The sequence below is a fragment of the Idiotropiscis lumnitzeri genome, chromosome 12 (assembly GCF_059441095.1).
Source record: "Idiotropiscis lumnitzeri isolate Australia: NSW breed Sydney's pygmy pipehorse chromosome 12, RoL_Ilum_1.0, whole genome shotgun sequence".
Lineage (NCBI taxonomy): Eukaryota > Metazoa > Chordata > Actinopteri > Syngnathiformes > Syngnathidae > Idiotropiscis > Idiotropiscis lumnitzeri.
Genome location: NC_142402.1, coordinates 5,539,596 through 5,552,538, shown reverse-complemented (window position 1 = coordinate 5,552,538; position 12,943 = coordinate 5,539,596). Strand labels below are relative to the sequence as shown.

General features: G+C 38.1%; 1 pseudogene; it reads left to right on the top strand.

Annotated features, from left to right (window-relative positions):
* The first annotated feature begins 1,232 nt into the window (after positions 1-1,232).
* On the top strand, positions 1,233-9,251 carry LOC148325601 (myosin-7-like; annotated as a pseudogene).
* Positions 9,252-12,943: the final 3,692 nt, after the last annotated feature.

Here is a 12,943-nt window from a genome sequence, read left to right as displayed (position 1 = left end):
TATGTACGTGTGTGTGTATATTCTATATCTAGCTATCTATATTTTTGTGGCAAAAAGTATCAGCCAAAAGTTCAGAAAGTCCTTTTCATTCAATATGACGAGGAAGTGCACTTATACAAGGAGGAGAGAACATTTATTGCATAGCAACCTAAAGTTACCACTGCAAATGTCATAATGACTTAGGACTGATATTGAGACAGTTTAGAGTATTATTTTTGGGCTGTTCTATTTATCTGCAAGGGTCAGATTATTTGAAATAGTGGCAAACCAAATCAAGTTATTATTGTATTTCACGGTTTTTAATGATGTTACCTTTAAGAATTTTGTCACTCTAATGTTCGTATCAGGTTGAGAGCAGATTGTGCAAGTAATTCAGGCCCCACTAGGTTTGTTGCTGAATGAGGTGCTTGATTTTTTTTTTTTTACTTTACCGATACAAAATGACCATGGCCGGACCAGAAAATGCACACATTGCATACATCTACACACTATTGCATGTTAAGTGGTTTTTTAATTTAAAAGCTATTTTTATTTTTAATCACACACACACGAGCAGTGCCACATTAGCGCCAGTGCCTTCCGGCAACAGGCTATTAACTTCACTTTAAACATAAAGCGACTTGTACTAGGTTAGGACACATAAAGACAAAAAAACATTCACACTCATAAAATTCCATCCATGGGCAAGTGAAAGTCTTCAGTTAACCTCAGAAGCATAATTTGGGGAAGAAACCCATGCAAGCTTTGAGAGTGGCGGTGGTATTTGCATATTGTCGCTGTCCTGTGAAATACACAATGTCTAATTTTGTCATTTTTTAAAAATGTTGACATTCATGCGATGTCTATAACGTGGAAACGCTATTAATGTAAAAAAACAATGGACAAGTGACTAGCGACAATATGGTGAAATCAGTATTTAAACTACTGCAATACGATAATCAAATCTATATGATGAATACGAATGTTAAAGAATATTGCATGCAAATACATTTACAAAAAAGCTACTCTACCGCAAAGAAAGGTGCAGAGTCATGTTCCATCTTTGGCAGAAATCCGACAAAGCTGAGGATTAGACTCGTCTCCGACTGACAGTTGATCGCCGTCTTGCCACGTCCAATCTGCACATAAAGTACAGAAGAATTATGTACATTTTTTTTTCAAGAACTCTTTTCCCTTTCTGCTTATACGTGGACCGTAGTTACCTTTGAGCTTCTTCTACAAATGACTTTATCATGGGGGAGTCTAAATTTGTGCTGACACAGCAGCAGGAAGGGAATCAAAGCTTCAAAGTGAGACATCGGCGGCCAAGAAGGATAAGACAGCTGATAATGAGGGCAACAATTTGACTTTACTTCAAAAGAGAAGGAGAAATCAATAATTGAATTTTGCACTTAAATGATTTCGTGGTTTTTAAAATCAGATGTAGAAACTGTGACAACAATGGATGTAATTTATTTATTTTGTGTTTATAGAATATATAGTATAAAAGCAAGCATAGCTAAAGATTCTGATCCCTCCCCAAAATGAAAAGTGTAGTTTGAATAAGATGAATTGTATTTTCTGCACCTGCTGATCCTCATCCATCATAACGGCTGACAGCTGTTATGTTTCTCAATCAGGGAGAAACAATCCAGACAAGAATTTCACACGGTTATCTTTGTCGTCAAGGCCAAAGGAAAAAGAACAATACGATGACGACAACGCGAGATCAGGGGTGTAGACTTCTCAGGGATCAGCAGTTGTGTGACTGAAGTAAGTCCATGACCTTAGGGCTCAGTCAACAACAGCTGCAACAATCCAGTCGAACAAGTGTGTTGCTACCACCTTCACAACTGACCTTCACTGAACTTTTGGATTAGGTCAACACAGCTGAATGTTTGAAAAGACATTTACCGGAAGATTTTGGATTCAATAGATGACAAAATAACGGTTTTCTTGTATTCTTTTTAAAATTAATAATGGGGAAACAGAGTAATTAAGTGGACAATAAATCATTTGACTTGGGATAAATCAAATTTAAAAACAGTTTGTCTGATGTAAAAATCTTATTTGGCGGATTACATTTTTGACTGGATATGTAATATTATTCTTGAGTTTGGCGCGTTTACTGAATTGCAAGTACTGTATTACAAAAATAATCAAAACTCAATTGTGTGGTTGAACATTTTTTACATCACATCTACATACACACTATCATAATCTAAAGAAGGTTACATGGTGGTCATCTATGAATGCATTTCTGTGATGTTCTGTCAATGCAAGCAATGATGTCAAGTTTGTGATCGCCACCTCACCTCTCACCCTCCCCTGCGGCCTTGTTGGTCACAAAATAAAAGCAACGAATAGCAGCAGAGCATCCTGCCCAATTAATAGAAAGCTTTTTTTATTGTGTAACCTTTATCCAAAATCATATCCCATATTTGGCAGACAAACAACCTTTATTAATGCAGAGAGGACTGCTGTGAAGTAGAGGCCACCTCGCTTCACTTAGCCAACAGGTAAGTGAGGATTCATATGAAATTAGGAATGTTATTTATATAATGTTTTTTTTTTTTTTTAAACACATGAGTTGATTGGCTTTATTTATCAGGTTGGACTATTGTAAGGGGAAAGAAAGCCACCCAAGGTATGGTTTATTTCTGTTTATTTTGACATCAAATCTGTACATGTAATTGAAACTTTCAGAGACAATGTGTAATTACTTTGTTTTAAATTTGCATATTCGGATTGTTGTAGTAAAAGAATTTTAATAATATTCATCAACATCATGTTATAGTTAATATATATTTGCATGAAATCTACATATTGTATTATTTCTAAATGTATTAATCTCAAACAGGTTACAAAGGGCGATGGTGCCATGAAAGAGTTTGAGTCGGCTGCTAGGGAGCGCTTGGAGGCTCAGACTCGTCCATTTGACATGAAGAAGGCATGTTTTGTTCCAGACCCGGAGGTTGTGTTCGTAAAGGCATCTATCACCAGCCGAGATGGTGACAAGGTCACTGCTGAGACCGACTTTGGAAAGGTACTTTCTTCAAAGCCATTTGGTTCAAAAAGCAGCTCAGGTTTTTATGTTACATGTGAATGTCTTATTATTTGTCTCCAGAATGTGACTGTGAAGGATTGTGACGTGCACCCTCAGAATCCGCCAAAGTTTGATAAAATTGAAGACATGGCCATGTTCACCTTCCTCCACGAGCCTGCTGTGCTGTTTAACCTCAAAGAGCGTTATGCAGCATGGATTATCTATGTAAGGTAATCATTGTGATTTTACTGTCATTCTTGATATCACATATAAATATGAAATATTTTTTTCTCAGACCTACTCTGGGCTGTTCTGTGTCACGGTCAATCCCTACAAGTGGCTGCCCGTGTACAATCCAAGAAGTTGTTGTTGCCTACAGGGGAAAGAAGAGGAGTGAAGCTCCTCCTCACATCTTCTCCATCTCTGACAACGCCTACCAGTACATGCTGGCAGGTACTAAAGCTTGTCATTTCAAGCTTTCAATTCTTATGTAAAAGTCATGATTGAAAGAAAGATATATATTTTTTTTTTTACAGACAAAGAAAAACAGTCCATTCTTATCACGTAAATAACGGAAAATGCACTTTTGAAGTAGTTAAAAGATGATGCGCTGTTGAACTCAGTGGGGAATCTGGTGCTGTCAACACCAAGCGAGTAATACAATACTTTGCCAGCATTTCTGCAGTTCCAAGTTCTGGAAAGAAAGATGCAGCTACTGAGAAAAAGGTTTGTTCCATTTTTTTTTAATTCAAATGTGATTTACAACTACATAAAATGGAAATAAAAATAAAAATGTGAAGAACATTTTGCCTGACTTAATTCATAGATCGGAATCTATGTATCTTAACCAACCAATCAGGGTACCCTGGAGGGTCAAATCATCCAAGCAAACCCTTGAGGCTTTTGGAAATGCCAAGACTCTCCGAAATGACAACTCTTCCAGATTTGTGAGGGGTTGCGCACTCTTAACATCTCAACTGAAGTGAAATAATAAGACTTCGTGGTTCTTTTGTGTAGGGTAAATTAATCCAAATTCATTTTGACAACCGAGGAAATCTGGCCTCTGCTGACATCAAAACTTGTAAGTGGAAGAATTTACAATGATTTTAAGATCTAGACAAATCAGTGTGTCACAATAACATTCAAATTCTTCTTAGACCTTTTGGAAAAGTCTCGGGTCACCTACCAGCTCAAGGCTGAAAGAGACCATATTTTCGACCAAATCTTGTCTCAGATGAAACCTGAACTTCTGGGTAAGTAACAAGATACAGGGAATAATACTCAATTGTTTAACATTATCATAGGCACATTGGAATGAAATAAACATTTTGGTTTCTGCAATATAATTTCAGAAATGTTGCTCATCACCAACAACCCTTACGACTATGCCTTCATCTCCCAAGGAGAGACAATTGTCGTCTCCATCAATGATGTTGAGGAGCTTAAGGCCACTGACGTAAGCAGAATTTCTCATGGTTCTACATCCAACAATTCTATCCACAAAGAGAAAAAACTTTTTTTCTTCCCTATTGATCAGAATGCGTTTTATGTGTTGGGCTTCACTCAAGAAGAGAAGAACAGTATTTATAAGCTAAGAGGTGCCATTATGCACTACGGTAACTTGAGGTTTAAGCAGAAGCAGCAAGAAGAACAGGCAGAGGCAGATGGCACAGAAGGTGATTATTTAATACCCAACTAAGCACTACAACGTAGAAATAAGTACACAACTGTATTGTGGTGACTTTATTAATGGCCATTAATTTCTCGAACGCAGATGCTGACAAAGTTGCTTATCAGATGGGCTTGAACTCGGCTGAGAGTTAAAGTGGGAAATGAGTGGGTCACCAAGGGTCAAAATGTTGCTCAGGTATAGTGTGTTTTTTTAATTCGACAGTCAAGATTTTTGTTGAGTTTTATTTTACTTTTAGGTGTACTATGCTGTTGGTGCACTGTCCAAGTCAGTGTATGATGAAATGTTTCTGTGGATGGTGATGAGGATTAACCAATCTCTAGACACCAAGTAGCCTCGACAATATTTTATTGGAGTCCTGGACATTGCTGGTTTTGAGATCTTTGATGTAAGTGAAGGGACACCCAGGTAGCTATTGATTTTATGGCTGTTACTGCTTTAGAACTGAGATTTGTGTCTTAATTTGATTTATTTACCCATTCCCCATTGTGTCTTATGTTAACCTCTCTATGTGTACTGTATGGATTGTTTTGTATAGTACTTTAGTGCAATGTGCATGCTTGTAAAGTTCTTAATAAATAATGGATTGGATAGGATCATTTTGTCTCTCCTAAAATGATCAATGACTCCACAGTATCGTATTTCCCTCAAGACTCTGCCACTAAGGAGAAAGGTACCGAGAAGAAAGGTTCATCCTTTCAAACAGTGTCTGCCTTACATCGGGTAAGTTAAGTGTGTTTTACAATGTATCATGTGCAATATTTTTTAATTTTAAAAATAACAACTGCTCTGTGCTGTATTCACAGGAGAATCTGAACAAGCTGATGACCAACTTGAGGTCAACCCACCCCCACTTTGTACGCTGCATCATGCCCAATGAGACCAAGACTCCTGGAGCCATGGAAAACCTTCTGGTGATGCACCAGCTGCGCTGCAATGGTGTGCTAGAAGGCATTCAAATCTGCAGGAAGGGCTTCCCGAACAGGCTCCTCTATGGCGATTTTAAACAGAGGTATTGTTAAAAACAAAATAAAGAGTCTACTCCATGGCTTCACCCATTCTCATGAATTCTACAGCCGATGCTCTTTGCAGACACATTCAGCCAAAATACATCCCCTACGACAGTCATTTAAACTTTGATGGATTGCATTCATTTTTCTTTCTTTTTTTTTTTTTACTTTCATCTCAAAAGGTATCACATTCTAAAGCCGAGATCTATCCCAGAGGGACAGTTCATTGATAATAAGAAAGCAGCGGAGAAACTGTTAGGCTCTTTGGCCATATCAACCAATACTAAGATAAGTATTTAAGTTTACGCATGCCATATAGATCATTAAATACTAAAACAATTTTTACAACTGTGTAAGTGGACAGACCCTCGTTGACACGTGTCATTTGGCGTTCTTCAATGCAATATTGGATATCATTTACATATTTGGGGTGAATTTTATGTCATATATACCCATTTGTGTTGTTTTTTTGTTTTGTTTAACTAAATTAAGTATTTTTCAAAGCAGGGCTCCTTGGTCTGCTTGAAGAGATGCGAGTTGATCGTTTAGCTTTGATCATTTCCCAAATCCAGGCACCGTCACGTGGTGTTCTGGCCAGAATTGAATTCCCAAAAATTGTGGAACGCAGGTATGTACATTTATTCAGGCACTAAAACCATTCCATCCGTACGAGTATATTTGAACTGTTAAATGATATGGCTCAGTCAGGACTTAATCTCTTTGATTCCCCTTCACAATTAAAATATCTAAATAAATCACAGGGATGCACTGCTTGTCATCCAATGGAACATCTGTGCCTTCATGGAGGTCAAGAATTGGCCCTGGATGAAGATGTTCTTTAAGATCAAACCCCTTCTGAAGTCAGCAGAGACTAAGAAGGAAATGGCCAACATGAAGGAAGAATTCCTGAAGTTGAAAGAAGCTTATGCAATATCAGAAGCCCGGAAAAAGGAATTGGAAGAAAAAATGGTCACACTTCTCCAAGAGAAAAATGACTTACAACTTCAAGTACAAGCTGTATGTTTAAAATCTTGAAGCAACACAGACAATTTAGATGTGGAGAGATCAAATGCAGCTTCTGCTGCTCTGGACAAGAAGCAAAGAAATTTTGATAAGGTTCCAAAGCATTATGTTCTAATTAATCAAATCTGCAAAATTTAATACACTTAGAACAACAAAAAACATGGTATGTCAGGTCTTGGCAGAGTGGAAACAGAAGTGTGAAGAGTCTCAAACAAAGTTAGAGAATTCTAAAAAGGATGCAAGATCTCTGAGCACAGAGCTTTTGAAACTGAAAAACTCCTACGAAAAATTCTCTTGAGCACCTGGAGACTATGAAGAGAGCGAAAAAGAACCTGCAAGGTCAGTTAATATCAATCCTTCACTTGAAATTGTTTCAAAATTTTCCGAAAATCTTCATGTACATTTTATTTCATTTCAAAGAAAAGAGGAAATATCTGACCTAACTGAACAAATCAGTGAAGGTGGAAAGCACATTCATGAACTTGAGAAGATACGAAAGCAACAGGAAAAGTCTGACATCCAAACTGCTTTGGAAGAGGCAGAGGGTCGTGCTGTCTAAAAAAAAGAACATTCAATTTAATTTTTCCTGCTACATCAATATGCCAAGCAAATGCTGCGTGCAATACCACATTATTTGATCTTTGTAGGCTACATTGGAGCATGAGGAAGGAAAGATTCTCAGAGCCCAGCTTGAATTCAGTCAGGTTAAGGCCGAAATTGAGCGCAAGCTGGCTGAAAAAGATGAGGAGCTGGAGCAAGCAAAGAGAAACCAACAAAGGGTTGTGGACAACCTTCAGAGTGCCCTTGAAGCAGAGACCCGAAGCAGGAATGAGGCCCTTCGTTTGAAGAAGAAGATGGAGGGAGACCTCAACGAGATGGAGATTCAGCTAAGTCAGGCCAACAGGCAGGCAGCTGAGGCGCTAAAACAACTCAAATCTGTTCACGCACATCTGAAGGTACAAATACACTCAAAATGCACTACTCCAAAGAATGTCGCTCCCTAAGGAAAACATTTCATTTTCAAGGATTGCCAACTTCAACTCGATGAGTCTGTCCGTACCATTGATGATCTCAAAGAGAATGTTGCCATTGTGGAGAGACGCAATAACCTCATTCAAGCTGAGCTGGAAGAAATTCGGGCTGCTCTTGAGCAAACTGAGAGAGGACGCAAACTTGCCGAGCAAGAGTTATTGGATGTTAGCGAGAGGGTGCAGCTGCTGCACTCACAGGTAGGAGACACACATTTTACTTTCTATTTGGTCGAAAGTAATTAGTTTAACATTTTTGTCAAATTAGAATATTGCTCTGATAAACCAAAAGAAAAACTGGAAGCAGATTACCTGCCAGCTTCAGACAGAAGTAGAGATGCAGTTCAGGAGTGCAGGAATGCTGAGGACAAGGCCAAGAAGGCCATCACAGATGCTGCCATGATGGTGGAAGAGCTGAAGAAAGAGCAGGACACCAGTGCTCACCTGGAGCGTATGAAGAAGAACATGGAGCAAACCATCAAAGACCTGCAACACCGTCTGGATGAAGCTGAACAAATTGCAATGAAGGGAGGCAAGAAGCAAATGCAGAAGCTGGAGGCCAGGGTAAGTGTAAAAATCACATTATTTTAGATTGATATACTCCATGTGACATTGTTAAATGTCAGAAAAGCCAGCTGTGATTAAGTTTCATAGTGATTACATTTTGTTGGTAAAGGAATTTGAAAATGAGGTGGACAGTGAACAGAAAAAGGCCAATGATGCTGTCAAGGATGTTCGGAAGTATGAAAGACGTATCAAAGAACTTACATACCAGGTAACTAATCAAAGATTGGAAGTTGTCATAAAAATAAACCCAAATACAAAGAAATATATGCTATGTTTACATAGACTGAAGAAGATAAGAAAAATCTAGTACATCTTCAAGATCTCGTGGATAAGCTTCAACTTGAGGTGAAATCCTACAAGAAAACCTCTGAGGAGGCGGTGAGTGCAATGACGTCTGTCGAACCAAATCCAAAAAACACCACGATTGAAATAAAACCAATATAATCATGAGCGATATTTTATGCAGTGTAATGTTGTCTTCCTTTAAAGTAGGAACAAGCCAACAACAGTCTTACCAAGTTCCGTAAGATTCAACATGAGCTTGATGAAGTTGAGGAAAGAGCTGACATTGCTGAGTCTCAAGTAAACAAGTTACGTGCCAAGAGTCGTGATGTGGCAGTACATTGTCAGGATTTTGCACATTATTTCGTTTGGCTCAATTACAACTATAACATATTATTGTCAACAATGTTATTAAATAAGGACATTTCTTTAATTAAAGTGCATCAAATAATAATATATTCCAGTACTACCATTACAGGCTTGAACATTTTCTTAAACCAGTCATTTTAAAGCTGTATGAATATATTACTTTGATCTAATAAGTAATTTTTGAAGATATATCGCAGCTCTTTGATGAATCATTTTTGTCTCCTTTGTATTCACAGAAAGGTTTTGATAGAGAGTAAACCCTCCACATGATGGATTTTCTGCAGATCCGATTCTGACACATCTGATGCTGTGTAATTGTCTCCATAAGCATGTTCTTTGTTCTGTAGAATAAATTGGAGTGTGCAACTAAAAGAGCTTGTCTTTTCATTGACAGTAATTCAAATGAATGTATAACATGACATAATTATTTAAATTAATGTCTTGCAAAAATACATGAAATATTTTCTTGATGAAACCGTAATGCTCTTCATTATTTAGCAGATTATTGATTCATTCTCATTTTAGTTTTAGTTTACCAGTCACATTTGGTCCCACACATCGCCCACAAAACAAAGCTCACTTATATATGTCGCATTTGTATTTTTTTTTTTTTTTGTGCAAATGTTCAATAAATAGTGATTTAATGTTAATAAGCGGAGATGCGTCATTTTGATGTGACTGATTTTTTAAATTCTAATTACAGAAAGCTATACCAGGGCTACACTCGTATAGATGAGTAATAAAACAAAAAAAGACTTACAATATGAGACAGTGAGACCCCAAGCTGATTTACTACAGTTAAAGGAAGGCCAGTGGACAGGTGACTGCTTTCTCGTATTTTGACAGAGCGTCGAAAAGAAGCGCAACCAGACTGTGATGACCATCCCCTGTGGGTGTGCCCTTTTTTAGTTAAATTAGTCTTAAAGGATGTAGCTGGACTGATACGTTTCAAATTCCTAACATTAAACGAGGACAAGATCTAAGATGGAGCTTTTTTTCACTAACAAGCTCAGTTCAAACATTTTATGATCGGGAAACTGAAATTATTTATCATTTTCTTTTCTATCAATTAATTTGGGAAAAAAGTGAGGACTTGAAAAATGCCTACTTTTAATGAGGAATGTGGCCACACCCCCCTCCGCTCTCTCCATGTCTCTGTGGGAGTCACAAAAGGGACGGATTATAAACTCCTTTGGAAATCATTGTACTTTCATTGCTTATAACGTCCAAAATTCATGTGGACATCCCAACCTATGACCACTTCAACATATCTAAAGGATTAATCGCGCCGTGAGGCTGATTAATATGAGAATGAAAAACTGTGGAAGTGAGCAGATAAAAAAATATATAATAATATAATATTAATATGACATTAATGTATATTAAAGGTAAGTTTCGGCAACAGGTAAAATTCATTTCTGAAACACAGCTATAAATCAGGTGTTTTCAATCCTGTTCCACGAGGGCCAGTGTTCCGCCCGTTTTTCATCTCTCCCTGCTGCAACACACCTGATTCAAATTATTAGCCAGATAACGATCTGGCTTCTGCAGACCTCGCTGATTATCTGATAATTGGAATCAGGTGTGCTGCAGCAGGGAGAGATGAAAAACAGGCAGGACAACAGCCCTCGAGGAACATGATTGAAGACCCCTCCTATAACTTCCATCCATCCCTTATCTGAGCCGCTTTTCCTCACAAGGGTTACGGGTGTGCTGGAGCATATCCCAGCTGCCTTTGGGCAACACGTGGGGTAAATCCTGAACTAGTTGCCAACCAATCACAGGGCACACAAAGACAAACAACCATACGCACTCGCAATCACAACTAGGATCAATTTAGAGTGTACACTCAAACCACCATAGAAACGGCAGCAATGGGAGAAAACCCATGCAGGCACGGCGACAACATGCAAACTCTACACGGAACCGCAGCCAGAATTGAACCCTGCACCTCTATACTGTGAGGCCATCATGCTAACCAGGCGGCCACCGTGCCGCCCTAAGTGATAACAGATTATGAAAGCGGCACTTTGAGGTTTCATTAAATTCAGTAGTAATATCAGTATTAGTAGAGGTGATAGTAAACTATATCTTAAAGGAAGTAATTGTTTTTGAAAATGCACATTTTTACAAAAGCAACATTACAGCATATTTTACAGCAATGTTTGAAGACAAACTACAATAAGGAAATATACATTATTAATTGATTGATTGTTGATTCATTGTACATTCACTTGGTATGATTAATTTGAAGCAGTATGATGATAAATACTGTATCTGACAATTACAACTTAAAATTATCACCCTTCTAACACCATATTTTGATACCACTTCAAGCATTATATTTATCAATATTTTTATGGAGTTGAAGATTCCCTAGTTGCACTCATACATGCATTCAATAAACTTTTAAACAAAACAAGTAACTCAGTTGATGTTGCAAAATTCAATCAGCAGAGGGCACTTGCGAACGTGATAAAATGCTAGGTGTTAAAAGTATGTCTCTTGATTGTTTTCCCTCTAATTTTCTGAATAAAACACATAAGATAATAAATTGGAACTACTAACCTCAAAATCAGTGGCAATGTTTTTGTCATTTTGGATGATCGCCTTTCCAAGAGTGCTGAAATGAGCAGACATGACGTGTGCACCTTTGGTCAAAACAACATACAAGTATTACACATTATCATTTCTGCAAATTGATTTTTTTAAATGAATTACCTTACCCGTATGTTGCCTTCTCCATGTCTGCATTTCCTGGACATATATCTTGAGTCCACACCGAGGTCCACAGACTATGCAAGTGAGAAGAAAAGACAAGACAAAAGAAGGATCAACTCCAGTGAGCCTCCACCTAAATTCAACACCCCTTGAAAGTGACATTTCACTATTGTAAAGAACAAATACTATTAATAGCTTCATCGGCTCGCGTTTCATACTCAAGTGAGGTAAGGTGCCTCACACCTTCCTTCATGTACTCATTATAAAACTCAGACTTAGAAGTACTGGTGACAGCTGAGTATGAGACCTTTGGAGGAAGGCTGAGGCTGGAAGTCTGGATACAGGCGGAGGCTGATGATCAAGGGCACTGAATCCTTTTTGCACATTATTGCATGTGTATGATAAGGCCTGTGATGTGATTGACAACATTTCATTGGATCAAACACATTGTACATTGCTGTTTGCTTGTGGCACCGTCACCTGTCACTGTGAATCAAGAGAAATTAAAATATGTCCTGTCAACTTGTGTCCCCAAGCTGCCCTCTAAATTAACAAACTCCCAGGGGTAGCAAGGAGCAATGTACCAAGTTATCTTTGTACTAAAGTGTACACAGAAGACAACAATGCCGTGCCAACGGCTGACAAATGTACTCTTTGCGTAGACACGAGCAGTAAAGGTCGTTGTGGTTTTATTCAGTGATCAATTTTACGTTTTTCATACATTGGAATTTGTTTATGTACTGGAACAATTACAAACAACACAAACTGAAATGTATGTCATTATTATGGCTGTTGCAATGACCTTGAGTTTCTGATTTATTTTCACACTTGAAGTTTACATTTCAATGCTGTATTTCACCCGTTGACGTTTGTGGTTTGTGTGCATTTCCAAAATATTTTTACAGGGGCTTCCCGGCCAACATCTTGGCAGCAATGACTGCGGAATCTTCATGATAATGGTGAGTGAAATTGCTTCTAAGGCACAGGTGTACAAGCGAGGGCCACTACTTGAGGGCCAGTATCCCGTATCTTATAGATGTCGCCCTCCTACAGCACAGCTGATTGAAATGTTCAGCACGTCAGCAAGGTCTGCTATTTGTTTTGGTGAACAAGTCCTTCTCTCACAATAGTGGCCTTTTTCTGTTCATTCACCTTTCTGTGTATATGCAATGACAAAAAAAAATAATGTTTTTAAGTATTTGCAGTACTCCTGTCATGGAGGTTCCAT